Below are 18,815 nucleotides of genomic sequence, written 5' to 3' on the forward strand. Positions count from 1 at the left end.
AGCTGCCTTAATGGTCATCCATCATGGAGGTGCGTGAGGCAGGGCGAAGCGAGGTCCAACTCGGCAGTGCGGGGTATCCGAGCGGCCCTTGCAGGCCAGAGACATAAACAATAATAATCCCCATCTGATGGCCCTGCAGGAAATTTAGGAACACGCTCCTGCCTTTTGTTTGTCAACGGTCATATTTGGAGGGAGGGAGCGATGAAATGGATTCTCATTATCAGCAAACACAACAAACACAGATGCATAGAGGCGCACTGTAAAACTGAAGACAGATTATAGCAGAGGACAATGAAGGACACCGTGGAAGGAACGTATTTGATTTACTGCTGGTCTGGGAGGGGACGGACATGGTGAAAATGGACAGAAATCGAGAATGACTGTTTGCTGGCGTATCAAACACGCAGCAGGTGCCTCATGTAAGTTCGTGACATGTGATGGTTTATATTTTCCAGATCGAGAGCTGCCCGGAGGAAATTTTATCACTCAGATGCTCTTTTGTATGGTTCAGTTTTTTTTCCTTCCTTGTATGAGAAATAAAAACAGGTACACATACAGTTGAAGTCAAAATGATTAGCCCATATTTCCCATACGATGATGGAATTTTCACAGTATTTTTATATATAATATTTTGTTTCCTCTGTAGAAAGTCTTACTTGTTTTATTTTGGCTGGAAAAGCAGTTTCAATTTTTTTAAAACAATTTTAAGGTCAAAATTATTAGCCCACTTAAGCAATATATATATATATATATATATATATATATATATATATATATATTTTTTTTTTTTTTTTTTTTTTTTCTTTAATTATTGTGCACTGTTGAAGGTGAAATTTTCAAATGCCTTCCTATATTTCTTTGAGAAACATTGTTTTTAAACATTGCAACAATCCTCGGCCCATCTTTGCTCCTAAAGGACTAGACCTTAGTATCAAATCATAATTACAATCATCAAATCACATTATTGTTTTACCAATTTACCTGATTACTAGCCCTAAATTGCTCCTGTCCCAACCTTTTTGGAATATGTTGCAGGTCTGAATGATAGGAAAGTATGTATATTTAAAAATGAAATGAAGTTGACCAGACAAAACATGAAAATGTTGTGTTCATATTGTCTGCAATGAAATACAAGTCAAAGGGGTAACACTTTTTAATAACTGCACACTATGAATCATTTATTAAGCATTAGCATTTAGTGAATTCATTATCTGTTAAGCATTAACTCTACATTAATAGGCAACTACAAATGCTGTATGCTTGACAAATGCTCTATTCTTTAACACTTTCATAATGTGTTTAATAATTGTACTTTTATAATTTGTGACTGATCTATTTTTCATTACTAAATTAAATATTACATTATTTACAAACCATTTGTATTTAAGAGTAGTTGGTGGCTTTTATTCCCAGAGATGGGTTGCGGCTGGAAGGGCATCCGCTGCGTAAAACAAATGCCGAATAAGTTGGCGGTTCATTCCGCTGTGGGGACCCCAGATTAATAAAGGGACTAAGCCGACAAGAAAATGAATGAATGAATGAATGGTGGCTTTTAAGATGATTCAGAGTAAATAAATGATTGATAAACTATTTAAATAAACATTTATACACCTTATTATTCAGGCATTTGGTAATGGTTACTATGTATGTTCAGAAATGCTTTGTCCATCCAGTTGTGTGACCTAGTATAAAGTGAGGACTATTTATGCTCTATAAATCTCTTATAAATGACAATTAAAGGCTCAGTATTAAATGAACAATAATCTTTGCAATCTTATCTAAAAGATAAAATTACTGTACAGTTCACACATTGCTGAATAACAGAAGTGTCAAAATATGACATAACATTGGATAATTCTTAAATAACTGGTTTGTAAATAATGTGTAATTATAAAATGTTACCGTCAAAGTATATTTGGAAATCACTACTTTCTTAGTAGTAGTGTGGAAACAGTTTGTGTGAGTTAAGGCATGGTTACAAACTTGCCCATATAAAAGTAATAGTCACAGCCTATCTGTAACATACTGTATCCGCCATTTTGTCATGAGCACAGGACCCATGTCAGTTGCGTCCCAAGTCATGAATTCTCTTGAAGTGTGTCATGGAATAGTGTAGTGTGCTACAAGTATACTTCAGAGTCTTCAGTAAGTCTTCCAGGTACTTCACCCATACTGTTTTCTGAATTCTATGAATTCAGACACACTAAACGGCTCACATACTGATTTTAGCATACTATATAGTGTGGAAGTATGCGATATTGGATGCAGTCATTGCTACTGTATATGCGATTAAGCTCAACCACTCTCTCTGGCAGAGAGCTGCTATAAAAACAAAACACTATTGGCTGTGTTTATTAAAAGGGAGGAGCTTATCTATGTCCTGCCTTGTCTTCATGTTACAGTTGAAATTACATCATATATTGAGCAAAACTGCATGTTTCAAAGCACATTTCATGGGACCTTTACGAAAAACTGTACCGCTTTGTTTTCAGCTCTGTGCAAGCTCACTTCGGAGCTCCAGGGAAAGATGTCTCCAGGGTTGCCAAAACCCCAGGCCTCAAAGCCAAACAGCAGATTTGGGAACGTCCCAGCAGACATGTCAACAGGAGTGAAGAAGGCCCACCACACTGACCTTCTGATGACAGCATTACTGCAATTCATTACATTTACAAGCTGCAATTACGGTCGGAGCGTTTCACTCACCCTTTTTGTTCTCCTTTCTGTTTCCTACTGTCTGTTGGATCCTGAAATCTGGGTGAAGTCTGACCAATGTGGCAGACCAGTGTCAGCTAGAATTCACTCATACACTTCGGTTTTTTCTATAAATGAAACCTGAAATATTCTCGAGTCTGGATATTGTGTTGCTCTTCATAACTCCGGATACTCACTTCTGATTTTTTCCAATGCTGTTTTAAAGTCTTTGCACATGCAGCTTTACTTAAGGTGGATCTGCAACCCTGGCTCATTATTGACACATGCCCCTATATACATTTCTGGAGATCACGAAATATGTCCCAGGAGGTATGTTTTTTTTTTTTTTTGCAGTTTTTGTTTACACGAATCCACCAGAGGCTGCTGTGTATGCTTTTTCAGATCTCAAATTTCTCTTGCGAGTGCCATTGGCGCCTGCTGTTCTCACGTAAATCCACCAGAGGCCACTCTCGACTGACTGACTGACTGACCGACCAATCACCCCACCTACCCCCTCCTTAAACCCAATTGATAGTGTTTTCAAAAAGCACTGATTAACCCACCCACCACCTTCTAAACTCAACCGACAGTGTTTTCAAAAGCAATCCAGAAAAAGAAAAGCCCTCACGGCAGCCTGATTTTTTTTTTACCAGGTTTTCAGATCTTAGCAAGTTCTTACCCTGTTATTTACTTGTTTATTTTACTTTTTGCCTTTTGTTTTTGTCTTACCTGCTTTCTTTGCCGAACTTGAATCCCATCGTCACGGTCAACTCCTCTCTGCGTCTCAAGTCTGCCGACATACGAGGTGAGCCACTAGACCAGGGATGGGCAATCTCGATCCTGGAGGGCAGGTGTCCCTGCATAGTTTTGCTCCAACCCTAATCAAACACACCTGCTTATAGCTTTCTAGTGATCTTAAAGACACTAATTAGGGTGTTCAGGTGTGTTTGATTAGTGTTGGAGCAAAACTCTGCAGGGACACCGGCCCTCGAGGATCAAGTTTGCCCATGCCTGCACTAGACAAACTGGTAACAGCAGAAAGTCATCCAAATGGAGGTAAGGAATCAGCTGTTAGCACATAAAGAAACAGATGCCGTCTGCTGTGTCATACCACCCCATAGTGTTTGTTTTAAAGATGAAATGCAGCCAGATGTAGCTCTGGCTACATAATTTGCGCTCTCCAGAAATGTATACAGGGGTACGTTTTCACAATGAGCCTGTAATGCACAGATCTGTGTCTCAGTGTACAGTTAATTTCTGTGCACTGTAAAAAAAATCCTGGGTTCTACACAATTGATTTGTTATAAGATAAAACAAAGAAATTAAGTTAACTTATTATTTTTTAAAAATTAAGTGAATTGAACATAAAACAATTAAGTTGTCACAGAAAAACTTAAGAATTGTGTTTCAGCTCATTTTAAACAAGTAGTTTGATCAAACTATGAGTGTTTGAGTGTGTGCGCAGACCGGTGTACAGTTAATTGATGTGTAAGTGCATTTATAACACCTCTGAGTGGTATCAAACAATTAAATGCCACTTCAGAAGTGCTTCATGTCACCTTTGAGGTGTAAATAAGGCATGATTTTTTAAAATACAGCAGGAAATAAAAGTTCTCTCCATCTACACTCAATGAATGACGTTTGCTCTTTGTTCAAACTACTTATTTAAAACAAGTTGACATACAATTTTTGAGTTTTTTTTTTGAGGGACAACTTAATTATTTTATGTTCAATCCATTTCAATTTGTAAAAAAAAAAAAAAAAAAAAAAAAAAACTTAAAAAAGTGAACTTAATTTTTTCATGTTGTCCCAACACACATTATTTGTGTGGAACCCAGCATTTTTTAACAGTGTAGTTTTTAAATGCCTGTTGTTAGTCTTATTAGAATCACGTCATCCATGCATGAAAATGTCATTGATCTTTCAGTAAAATTATAATTTTTCAGTAACGTTTTCCAGATTTTTCCACTTGCTTAAACCCAAAATCTTTCTTTAAGCTTGCATTCAGATCTGCTTTCATCCAATTAGCAACTGATCCACAGAACCAAGTACCACTATTTATTTTTTGACTTTGACCTACATTTTAAGTGTGAAAAATGATGTCTGTCAGTTTATAAATGTATAGAAAAACTGTATATTATATAAAAATGTGTATAAAAAACATTTTTAAGATCTGAATTATATTATATTAGATTATATCCTCCAATGACTTTCCTAATAACCCTAACTTGCCTAGTTAACCTAATTAGCCTTGTTAAGCCTTTAAATTGCACTTTAAGCTGAATACTATCTTGCAAAATAGCTAGCATCAGATAATGTCATCATTCAATCATTCATTTTCCATCGGCTTAGTCTCTATTTTAGAGGTCACCACAGCAGAATAAACCACCAACTATTCCAGCATATATTTTATGCAGCGCATGCCCTTACAGCCACAGCCGAGTACTGGGAAACACCCGTACACACTCAAGCTCTCTCACTGGCAGAGCTGTGATAAACAAAACACTATTGGCTGTTTTTTGATGTCCCACCACCCTCTCTTCAAGTGTATAACATGAAGGGGTGTAACTTGTTGTAAGCTAGAGGCGTAACTTGCAGTTATCGAGGTCTCATTGAACCATGCGAGATGTCACTGTGAAATGTTGCTGGCATGATGGCAGAAATGCTTACCAGGGAACATTTTCCCCAAATGTTTTAATGACATCAAAGTCATTTAAAATATTATTATATTCATTCATTAAGCAACTCCTTCATGCAATTTCACTCGATGACTTCATCCATTTTGTCATTTGCCTACCCAGTGTCGCCCTCTGTGGTTGCAAATAACAGTAAAATGGAGAGCGGGTAAAGTATGAAAGCCTTTGCAACTCACGGCTGTACGTTAAAAACTGTGACAGTTAGGTTTAGGGTTGGGGAAGGTGTAGATGTTATTAACTATTTTGGTTTGGTTTAGGGTTGGGGTAGGTGTAGACTTTAATAACTATGATGGTTGAGTTTAGGTTTGGGAGAGATGTAGACAATGATAACTGTGATGGTTGGGTTTAGGGTTGGGGTAGGTGTAGATGCTAATAACCATTCAGTTCAATTCAATTCACCTTTATTTGTATAGCGCTTTTACAATGTAGATTGTGTCAAAGCAGCTTCACATAGAAGATCATAGTAAATTAAAACAATGTCAGTCCAGTTTTCAGAGTTTAAGTTCAGTTCAGTTTAGTTCAGTACAGTGTGGATTAATATTCACTACTGAGACTCCAAACACTGAAGAGCAAATCCATCGATGCGCAGCTCTACAGGTCCCAAACCATGCAAGCCAGTGGTGACAGCGGCGAGGAAAAAATCACCAATTGGCAAAAGTGAAGAATTAAAAAACCTTGAGAGAAACCAGGTTCAGTTGGGCACGACCATTTCTTCTATGGCCAAACGTCTTGTGCAGAGCTGCAGTCTAGGTTCGGGAGCCTGGATAAGCTGGACGTCAGCGAGACTCGTCTGTCGCTGGAGTGTCACAGGAATCAGTCTCATGCTCTCCGCTCCTCTATGACCACCACAGCAGCTGCTCAGGATACGGACTGGTCCAGGATTATGGAAAGCTTGGGATCATCTCGTCGCTGGTCTTGGATCGCATCAGTGGTGCTGCATAGTCTCTGGCGGCCTCGGGATGAGTATCCCCAGGTGGAAATACAGAATAAAGAGAATAATTAGTGTAGCTGCTGTTCATAGTGCATATAAACGAGATGTAAAAACCTGTGTGGAGCACATTCATGTATCATACCACTTAGTGATGCACTGAGTGTATGCTTTACTAAAACGATAGGTCTTTAATCTAGTTTTAAACTGAGAGAGTGTGTCTGAGCCTCAGACATTATCAGGAAGGCTATTCCAGAGTTTAGGAGCCATAAATGAGAAGGCTCGACTCCCTTTACTTGACTTTGCTGTTCTAGGTACTACCAGAAGCCCTGAGTTTTGAGATCTTAAAGAGCAGGTTGAATTGTAGCAAGACAGAAGGTTGACTAAATAAACAGGAGCTAGAAAAAGTGAAGCGCTAAGAATACTTTCCAGATGCACTGTAAATACACAGATTTTTGTACAAAATTCTGCGCAGAAATATCAAAAAAATAAAATAAATCTTTGTTCAAAACTCTGTTTGGGCCTGCTCCTCAGCAAATATGACTGCGTTTACATTAGCTCATCCGAATCAGCACAGATCTGCGGCCTCTTCAAGCTCAGAAGCCAGTGGAGGCTCTTTATAGACTCTTTGTGCTCCTAATGGGGTTATGCCTCTCAAACCGGCCACTTAAACCAACAACATCTGCTGCAATGCCAGCCCTCGCACTCCACCGAACGTGCACAAGAGTTCCTTCTATATGTCCTACTTGCATTTTTTTTCCTGACGTGTGTCACGAGGAGAACACTAGCGCAGCAGCCTCTGTTGTATTCACAGTGGCTAATCCTCGCTCTGCTGCGCTCTAATCCCCCGCTATTGAGCTCTCTCGCCCGGCTTCCTCTGGCCCCGACTGCCAAAGGCACCGGTCACTTGTCTCCTGTTATTCACTTTCCCCCTGGGGAGGCTCCACTCCCTCTCTGAGCTGTTATACGGCCCATATGTTGTTGTTGTTGTTGTTGTTTAATCCTAGGGCAATTTGACGTGCGTATCCATGACAGTGTCTCGGCCGGCGTCCAGGACTTGTGGCAGAGGTGTGGGTGATTTCCTTTAGCCAAGGGGGAGCCGGGACCAGAAGCCAGCCCTGACAGCCCTTCACACAGTCTGCACAGAGCGGGCAGCCACCCAGACACACACATGCAGATACACACACACACCAACAGACCATCTGAACACAGGCAGCCAGGCATATTAGATTGGGTTACACTTGACATACGCAACTGGGAGCCGGGGAGTTTGCAAATATGGCATGCCGAAGGAAGTGTTGCAAGATGCCTGTGTCAGTGCTTACACAAACAAACAATGCCTGCAGAGAGAGAGAGAGAGAGAGAGAGAGAGAGAGAAAGAGAGAGAGAGAGAGATGTGAACAGCTTGCATGCTCTTTCCCTGTCTTTATTAATAAATAAAGGCACTCTTCAGTGTCATTTAAAAACAGTTAAAGACTCACAGCTAGCATCGGGACCGTAGGTCTTGGCTTTCAAAGAACAAAACTAGACAGTTTTAGTTACAATTTTGTGTAAATAAAATGGTAATGTTCATAAAAAAATACACTTTGAACCAACATTAAAAAATATCAAAGTTTGTTTCTCAAAGTATGATTTAACTTTAGTTCAAACTATAAAAAATATTTAATCTTAATCAAAAATATTGAAAAAATAATGAATAAAAAATATTTTAAAAAATACACAAATGTAAAAAATATTATTTAATATAGAGAATATTATTATAGATCAAAGTGTAATCTTGCTTTGGATCAACCTAAAAGAAATACTGTAATTTGTTACGGCTAAATTTATTAATTACCCTCAAATTATAGTTTTGAAACTGGAAAAAAAAATTATTTTAACATTAACAAAAAAATTTACCCTAGAAAAATTTGTTTTTATGGACCATAAACTATTCGAATTACTTTGGTTCAAATTAAAATCTAAATCTATTTAAATTTGTATTTTGGACTTAATTATAATCAATATAGTGTATTTGTGGTACATTTACGGTAACATTTAGAATAATGACACTCTATATCAATTTTGAATCGCTGTATAATTTATAATTATAAATAAAGTATAATTTAACTTTAGTTCAAACTGTAAAAATTGTATTTAATATTAATCAAAAATATTAATTGTGATAAAAAAAACACATATACATATATATATATATATATATATATATATATATATATATATATATATATATATATATATATATATGTATATATACATACATACATACATACATACGTACATACATACACACACACACACACACAGGTGATGCCAGAATTATTAGCCCCCCTGAATTATTCGGCCCCTATTTATTTTTTTCCCCAATTTCTGTTTATTGGAGAGAATGTTTTTTCAACACTTTTCTAAACATAATAGTTTTAATAGCTCATTTCTAATAACTGATTTATTTTATCTTTGCCATGATGACAGTAAATAATACTTAATGAGATATTTATCAAGACACTTCTAATTTCAAAGGCCCAAGGTGTTTTTTTACATGCATTTTTTATTTCTCTTTGCTATTTGGGCTTATTGGAACCTAATTAGAATAAAAATCTAAGTATCATCTTTTGATATGATGTAATTTTAGAGAAAAATTATGTCCATATATGTGCGCTCGTGGTCTGAATTTACATAAAACTTTTTCCTGAATTTCTTGAATGCATATAGAACATAGTTTTTTTTTACTTTCTTTGACTATCAGAGAGTAAAAACAACATTTTTTCCCATTTTTGGACAGTTAAAAATAGGGTTTGGGACATTTCATATGCTGAAAAACAGTTGCAGGATGACACTGTGTGTCTGTAACAAAATATGAAACATTCAAAGTATTTTAAATAGCCACTTAAGAGCTAAAATGTGCTGACCATGTATGTGGAAACTCAAGCCCTAGGAGGTTAAAGTGACATTTAAAGGCTTAACCAGGCTAATTGGGTCAACTAGGCAGGTTAGGGTAATTAGGCAAGTCATTGTATGACGATGGTTTGTTCTGATTCATTGTATGTTGATGTTTTGTTAAAGGTGCTAATAATTTTGACCTTAAAAAATGTAAAAAATCTTATTTGTACTAAATAATTCTTATTTGTTTTATTTCGGCTAGAATAAAAGTAGTTTTTACATTTTTATAAACATTTTAAGGTCAAAATTATTAGCCCCTTTAAACTATAATTTTTATAGTCCACAGAACAAACCATCGCTATACAATAACTTTCTTAATTACCCTAACCTGCCTAGTTAACCTAATTAACCTAGTTAAGCTTTTAAATGTCACTTTAAGCTGTATAGAAGTGTCTTGAAGAATATCTAGTCAAATATTATTTACTGTCAGCATGGCAAAGATGAAATAAATCAGTTATTAGAAATGAGTTATTAAAACTATTATGTTTAGAAAAGTGTTGGAAAAATCTTCTCTCCGTAAAACAGAAATTGGGGAAAACAGGAGGGCAAATAATTCAAAGGGGCTAATAAGTCTGACTTCACCTGTATATATTATAAGAAATGCTGTGAAAATGTCCTCGCTCTGTTAAACATCACTTCCCTCAGAATCAACCCACGACCCTTAGTATGCTAGCGCCATGCTACACACAGTAGCGGTTGTTACAGTAAATACTTCACTGAAACATAATTGCTCCAGTCATCTCCATTCAATCTTCAGAAGAGACACAAATCCACTCTTCCTCTGGACGCAAAAAAAAAGGCTCTGGATGTTTTAGTCAGGCCGGAGTGATGCTCATTTCCATCATTTAATGTGTTAGATTACATAATTACACATCCAACAAAGAAGTGCAGCTGTGGTAATTTCGGCTTAATTACATTAGCTAACACATTTTCTTACATTTAAATAATTTTCCCAAATAACATATCTTATCTCTAGAGATACAGATGGCAATGATTCAATTACAGAGGATAGAGAGGGGGGAAAGAAAAAACGTGGAAGAAACACTTTAGCAATGTGGAGCACTGCTTCCCCCTTCAGAGCTTTTCAGAATAAACCCCTTTGCCCCAGATTTCACTTTTATTTTTTCTTCCCCCCCACCATTTCCATCATCAAACATTAACATTTCGTCTCTCGGGATGCTACAGAGACTGCCGTTTTATCGCTCGAAAAAACTTCCAACCTTCTGTCTCGAAAACTGCCACCCACAACCATCCTTTACAAGAGCGTACACTGTAGTGAGAACGTCCTACAAATGTGCTTTTTACTGTTCAGAGCAACTTCACATAAACCCCCCCGAAATGTTGTTTGCTAAATCAAAAAAAACGAGTCTATTCGAGCTCCTCGGCCTGTGTGCGACTCCAAGATGGCCGCCGTAAATCAATAAACTAGATGTAATCTGCGCTGTCCAGAAAGCTGAGGGAGAATCTGGAGTATAATGCTGCTGGTCCTCTATTGTCATTCAGACACAGAAAGAGGGGCTTGTGTGCACCTGATAAGGCTGAGCCCAGAGTGAGTCATAAATCAAGTCCAGCGGCCGCTTTTCCACTGATTTCACACGCCGGTCCCTGCTAGTCAACAGCGCACAGCAGCAGAGAGAGAGAGAGAGAGAAATGATAGATCTGCAATTTGCTTTCTTATCTCATTGGGCAAGAAGTTTTCCCTCTACAAAAGCCTGACCTTCAGTGAATAAACAGCCCCATACAGAAAACACACACACACATGGGGCGGCATGCAAATTTAGTGAGGCTTTAACATGAATGCTGTTCGACTGTTGTTTACGAGGTCAAAGCAATATAAAAAGGATCATACACGTACAGTTGAAGTCAGAATTATTAGCCCCTGTATGTTTTTTCCCACAATTTCTGTTTAATGGATATAAACATATCAACTAATTTCTAATAACTGATTTCTTTGTCATGATTCAATTCAATTCACCTTTATTTGTATAGCGCGTTTACAATGTAGATTGTGTCAAAGCAGCTTTACATAGAAGATTACAGTAAATTGAAACAGTGTAGTTCAGTTTGTAGTGTTTAAGTTCAGTTCAGTTTAGTTCAGTTCATTGTGATTTAATATTCACTACTGAGACTCCAAACACTGAAGAGCAAATCTATCAATGTGCAGCTCTACAGGTGCCGAACCATGCAAGCCAGTGGTGACAGCGGCGAGGAAAAAACTTCACCAATTGGCGAAAGTGAAGAATTAAAAAACCTCGAGAGAAACCAGGCTCAGTTGGGCATGACCATTTCTCCTATGGCCAAACGTCTTGTGCAGAGCTGCAGTCTAGGCACTGAAGAAGCTGGACATCAGCGAGACTCGTCTGTCCGTGGAGCGTCGCGGGAATCAGTCTCATGCTCTCCACTCCTCCATGTCCACCACAGCAGCTGCTCAGGATACGGCCTGGTCCAGGATTATGGAAAGCTTGGGATCATCTCATCGCTGGTCTTGGATCGCATCAGTGGTGCTGCATAGTCTCTGGAGACCTCAGGATGAGTATCCCCAGGTGGAAATAGAGAATAAAGAGAATAATTAGCGTAGCTGCTGTTCATAGTGCATGTAAACAAGATGCGTGGAGCACATTCATGTATCATACTGCTAAGTTATGCACTGAGTGTATGCTTTACTAAAAAGATAGATCTTTAAACTAGTTTTGAACTGCGAGAGTGTGTCTGAGCTTTAGACATTATCAGGAAGGCTATTCCAGAGTTCAGGAGCCATAAATGAGAAGGCTCGACCCCCTTTAGTCGACTTTGCTGTTCGAGGTACTACGTGGAGCCCTGAGTACATAATATTGTGCTTGATATTTTTTGAGATACTAGTATTCAGCTTAACGTGACATTTAAAGGCTTAATTATGTTAATTAGGCAAGTTAGGGTAATTAGGCAAATCACTGTATAATGATGGTTTGTTCTGTAGCCAATCGAGAAAAAATATTGCTTAAAGGTCCCATGGAGTGCTTTAAAATGTGAATTGTTTATTTGATGTTCGACGTAATGTCAACTGAAAAATGTAGAGAGGGCGGGGGTTAGAGTAGCTCCTCCTCGTTTAAAACAGCCAATAGCGTTTTGTTTTTATCACAGCTCTGCCAGTCGCAAACTTTGCGCAGTCACATAGCCCTCGCTGTGGCTGACGTCAACGCTGATTCGCACCTTTCAAAAAATGTAACTACACGTCACAATGACGTGTAGTGCAAGCTCTGTGATTGGGTGGTTTGGTAGCGGTGGCAAGTGTGATTGGGGCTGAGAGCTGCGAGCCCGATGGAGTGAGTATTTACAAGTGTCGAGTGCCGTGAAGGAGCTCCAGATGGAAACTTTTGTTAACCTTAAGTTTAAAGTTGTTGCACACCCGCCAGTTCCTCCCTCTGAATGAATGATTTTAGCCACTTCTACATTAAGGTAGCGTTCAGAAAAAAAACGACACAGAGGAACATAAAAACATTTCGAAAGTGTTATTGCAGAGTCACTGCGATTACTCGATGCAGAAGTATAAACCAGCCTTTAGGTGGAAGTCACAAATTGCAAGCTTTACATGATTATATTTGCTTTTTATATCTTCTAAACACAAATCTTCTAAACACAAAGTTAGTTGTTTAGCTAATAGAAATCCTTTAAACTAACAGACTGAAACTAACATCTAAAAAAAAATATTGTAAGTTTCATAGACCTTTAAGGTACCAGTAATATTGACCCTAAAATAGTTTTAAAAAAACTTAATAACTATATTCTAGTCGGATCGAAACAATTAAGACTTTCTTCTTCAGAAAAAAAAAAATATTATAAGAAAATACTGCAAAAAATTGCTCTGTTAAACATAATTTGGGAAATATAAAAATATAAATAAATAAAAAAAATAACAGGGATGATCGTTTTTTAAAAATATTATTAACACATATATGATTTTTAAAGAATAAGTAATTACTAAATCAGTGTTTAAAAGTATATGTTTTTGTAGTGGGAATGTGTGTAAATATGATTTAATGTAGTTTCATTGTGTAAATGGCATTCACACACATTTTCGCATGATGTCAATGGATAGTAAAGTTGAGCATTTCAAAATATATTATATTAATAAATATTCAAAATATATTAAAACTGGGTACTTTTGAAAATATCTTTGAAAATATTATGTTTTTCTGCCTGCTACATAAACCCATTCTACTTACTTATATATTTACGACTTTTTACTATTTGCTACTTGCATATTTATTTCCAGTGGTTTTAAATGTTTATATTTTCAGATCAATTACCTATAATTGGCATGTGTTTTTGCATATATTGCCATATATCAGATTTCTATGTTGGTTTAAGAGAAAGAGAAAAAAGATGAGTTAATTTGTTTTGTAATCGATGATAAATTTCCATCTATAGTTATTCTTTATTTTTAGTATTTCCCCATCTTGGAAAATCAGGAAGACCATTTCTGACACAACTCAAAGTAACTCAAACAACTCATATAACAGCCTTGATAAACATTTGAAAAGAAGGCCGTGTAGTGGCTCACCAAATGAGCCAATCAGAAACATTTTCTTTCTGCCTTTCGTTTAGCATTCGCTGACATCATGGTTGCTAACATATTTTAAAAGGTGGAGTTTTGAAGAAGGGCGTGAGGTTCAAAATCAGCACAATGGAGGACATTAGCAAAACCTCTGAAATTGCTTACAGCTACGAAAGAGCATAACCCATTGAAAGATTAAAGAAAAGACGCTATACTGCAAATCCTAGCGTGATTGAAATGACCTCACCACCCGCTTCCTCATCTCCTTGTTCATATGCTAAAAAAATCTGCCAAAAACAGCAAGTAATGAGCCCTAACATGTGTAATCCTCTCTGTTTCTGTGTGTGTGCGCGCCCTCGTCTGTGTCTCCGGACGCCTACACTCCCAGAGGATTAGCTTCGTGGGTTATAGCGCAAAGATGCTAATTTCCACCATCCAAAATGTGTCATACCGTATCAAACTGCATTTAATAAGCATCAAACTAAGACACATTCATGGACATGTTACCAGCTTCTGTCACAAATGACTTGAGCCAAGCTATACAAAAGAAGAACCATAGGAGACACATATTTTATTTAGTACCAGCTAATGCTAAGTTTTAGACAAGTGGAGTCAAGTAAATACTGAATCAAGTGGAGTGCCATGTAAATACTCTGGCACATCAACATTTAAGCATACAATACTATGATTTATAACAACATCTCTGAAGTACTTTAATCTGATTGGTCAGTCCTAGTATTAATTTAAATATTTTTTGAATAATGATCATACAGCTGCACCAACGTCTGCAACATCACTCTATAGTCTTTCTGATCACATAATCAAATAACTTTATACTGTTTTATATACATATACAGTATAATTTTATAGTAGGCAGCACAGATGGTGGCTCAGTGGTTAGCAATAATTGTTATTATTATTATTATTATTATTATTAATACTATTATTATTACTATTATTATTAATATTATTATTATTATTATTATTATTATTATTATTATTATTATTATTATTAAAATGTGTAGTTAGTCCTTATCACAATATAAAATATCAATCTTTATTATTTATTTATTATTTAAGACAATTAAAGTAAAATACGTTTTTAAATTAGCAAAGATGCATTAATGGATCGAAAGTCGAACTTTCTACATCAAATAATTTGAAAATAAAGCACAGATTTTCCTTAAATTATTATATAGCACAACTGAACAACAAGAAATATTTCTCGATATTAAATCTGTAAATTAGAATGATTACTGAAAGATCATGTGAAAAAAAGACTTAATCGATGTAAGATCATTTAAAATCAAGGGCAGTTTTATGAGAAACAGACAATCACAACATTACAACAATTTAAAAAATAAGCCATGTTCTATATTAAAACAGGTCAGCAAAACACAGACAATAAATAAAATAAAAAGTCCACAATAATGGACATAAATTAACTTTAAACATTTGTTATAAAAAAAAATAAATAAATAAATAAATAATAATAATAATAAATAAATAAATAAATATATATATATATATATATATATATATATATATATATATATATATATATATATATATATATATATATATATATATATATATATATGCAGCTAACAACTTAATTGTTATATGTTCAAGCCACTCAAATTTGTAAAAACAATCAAGTTAACTTGATAGATTTGTGTTGGGACAACATGAAGGAATTGTCTGGAACCCATCATATGTTACAGTGTACACACTGAAAAAAAGTGTTGCATGCAAAACTGTTGCAAACAATTTATTTGTGTTGAATTTAAACAAACAAATTAAATTTAATAATGTTCAACTTAATTTGTTTCTTTAAATTCAGCCCAAATAAATTGTTTACAACCACTTAACATAAAAAATTGAGTAAATCCAAGGAATCATCTTTGAATATTTTTTTTAGTGCAATATAAATCAAACAGTGCAGTTAATAAAATGAAATGAGTTCCTTTTGCTCAAATATTATTGCAGAATCCGTGTAGTTAATAAAAACAAGTTAGATGAACTCAAAATTGGTTGAATTATGCTGAAATTAGTCTGACTGAGTTAATTAGGACTGGCACATTTTTTTGCTTCCAGGATGGCTGCACACTGCATCTTACTGTAAGTCAGCAATGTAATAGTATCTGGATGCAGCCTTTATGATGCAAGCTGAGATTGCATCACTCCACGATGCAATGTCAGACACAATGCACTCAATGGAGCGAGTGACGTCACTGTGAGGGGTGGGGTTAGATGAGCCCATTAAAAAGCATTGTATGCAGCACAGATTGCACTTCACCAGGTCTGTATCCAGACCCCTCTCCAGCAATGACAACAACAACTATCCATTCTGGGTACGGGTTGGTTACTTATTAGACTACTTCCAAGAAAATTAGGTCTTAAAAAAATCTGGTGTCATTTTTTGGTCATAATTCATGCTATCAACAAACCATTAAGCAAGACTATTAGCTCAATAAACTGTTAATTAGCTGCTTATTAATAGCTAGTAAGGTAATAGTTGGGTTTAGGTTTTGGGTAGGATTAGGGATGTAGAACAGGGGTGCTCAAACTTGGTCCTGGAGGGCCGGGATCCTGCAGATTTTAACTCCAACTTGCCTCAACCCACCTGTACGGATGTTTCTTGAAAGGCTAATAAGAGCTTGATTAGCTAGCCCAGGTGTGTCTGATTGGGGTTGGAACTAAACTCAGCAGAACACCGGCCCTCCAGGACCGAGTTTGGGCACCCCTGATGTAAAATAAATCATACACTCAAAAAAATAAATGTACTGTTTCTTCAAACTATTTATTTAAAATGAAATGAAACAACACAATACTTGAAGTTTTTTTTTTTTTGGACAATTTTGTGTGTACTTTTATAGATAATATTTTAATAATAGGCATGTAATAATCCAGACATGAGTTAATAGCTGGAATTGTCACTTAAAACAATAATAAGTTGTATTGTAAGGGATGAAAATAAATGCAATTTATTATATTTAATGTATTTATTTTTACATACGTCAACATATTTACAAAGAGTGTCCTGCACATGACCAACTGACTCATAAAGCACATTCTCTCACGGCCAAAGCAAACGCTGTCTTTAATGATGCAACTGCCTGGGCCCAGAGCTTGAACCAATCTAAAGTCCGTTAGCTTAAGGACAGTTGGAGAGCTTTTAAAGGCAGCGTTACCCCAGACCATGCTGGAGATGTGAGGGTTCGACTCTTCCCATGAGGCACAGTACAAGATTGGAACCTTCTGGCATGCTGATGATCACACATATTACTTACAACACAAAAGCAGTCCAGACATCTGACATAGATTACAATCTAACAGTCAGTGGCAATAAATGCTTTCCAACATCCCCCTCTGAAGAGCATCGTTGGGCAACCAGGAAAATCATGACGCATAGAATGCAAACTTTAGAAGTTATTATGCCAACATAAACTCATACTGAAAACGTACCCCCATATACATTTCTGGACATTGCGAAGTATGTAGCCATGAAGAACGTATGGCTGCATTTCATTTTCAAAATGAACACTACGGGGGGGGGGTATAACGCCGTTCCTATTCTCGCTTACCAGCTGACCACTTACCTCCGTACGGAAGGCTTTTCAGTGGCTCGCTGCATACTGTATATCAGCAGACTTGTGAAGTGGAGCAGAGTTGATATTTTACTCGAACGCATTTACGCTAAAGGTCCCTAATAGTTAGCTGCTGAACTAACATTAATCAGATTCACTCTAGTGAACGCATAAAAATCGTCATCGTAATTTACTCTAGTGCACGCCTCAACCTCTCGCACCCCACAGTTTGAAAACCCCTGGGTTAGTCGATCAGTCAGTCAGGCAACAGCGGCCTCTGGTGTATTTACATGAGAACAGCAGGCGCGAATGGCACTCGCGAGAGTAACGTGAGATCCAAAAAAGCATACACATCGGCCTCTGGTGGACTCGTGAAAACAAAAACTACAAAAATTGTACCTCCTGGGACGAATTTGGCTATCTCCTGAAATGTATATGGGCTACGTTTTCAGAATAAGCCTGGGTTGTATTATGCCGTTATGTGTCCAAACTGGCATTTGCATAGCTTATGTGCCACTGATGAAATTTTAATAAGAGTCAATTACACACATTAAAGGAGACACCATGAAATCTAGCGGGGTCATTGGCAACACAATATTCTAAAGCCGGTGTGCTGTTACATTGCCTGAGCATGGAGAGTTCAACAAATGTGTTAATTGCTGGGCTTCTTTCAAGCAACGCCAAGTGTTTTGCAGCCTTATACCATCTATTATATAAAAACCGCTCTTCTAATATGCTCATTACATCATGTCTGCAGCAATTGTCATCAAAGGTTTGGCCCTCTTTGTGACAGACTTGCTCCTACGGCTCATTGGGTTTCATGCTCAGGCATTCGCTAAGCAGAGATGAACAAAGGAAACCAAAGATAGTCCATCTTTAAAGTTTTGTGACATTCTAGTGGCTTCATTTCAAAGCATGGCTCGCTTGAGTTGGAAATATTCACATCCTTGATCGCTTTGCGCTTTTACACGTCTTAATCAGCACCCAGCCTTGGTTGACTGTGAAATATCTAAGCCTTCCTGAATCAAATTGTAGCTCCGTTTCTGTTCACTTTCAGGTCTTCGTAAAAAAAGGGAGTCAAGCTAATTTTTACACACTCAAATGCCTTCTATCACCTGCCACAGATAAGCAAGTATAAATCATGGTCCAAAAAGGAAAAATAAAGGAAAAATGGTTATTTTAATGATTGATGAATGTTCTGAAAAAAATATTTAGTTCCAACAGCATCTATAGACTTAGTCGACATACCTGGGAATGCCGCCGTAACCGTTTACGCCATGGTGGAAAACAAATCATTAGAATGAATGTACGGATACCTTGCTAGGTGCTTTGTCTTGTTGAAAAAAATACTTCATGAAGGCTCATTGTGGATATGTACCTCTGTCTACAATCCTGGAGGACATGAAATATGTACTTTGAGGCAGGAGTGTAACGGA

This window comes from Danio aesculapii, chromosome 13, assembly GCF_903798145.1.
Source record: "Danio aesculapii chromosome 13, fDanAes4.1, whole genome shotgun sequence".
Lineage (NCBI taxonomy): Eukaryota > Metazoa > Chordata > Actinopteri > Cypriniformes > Danionidae > Danio > Danio aesculapii.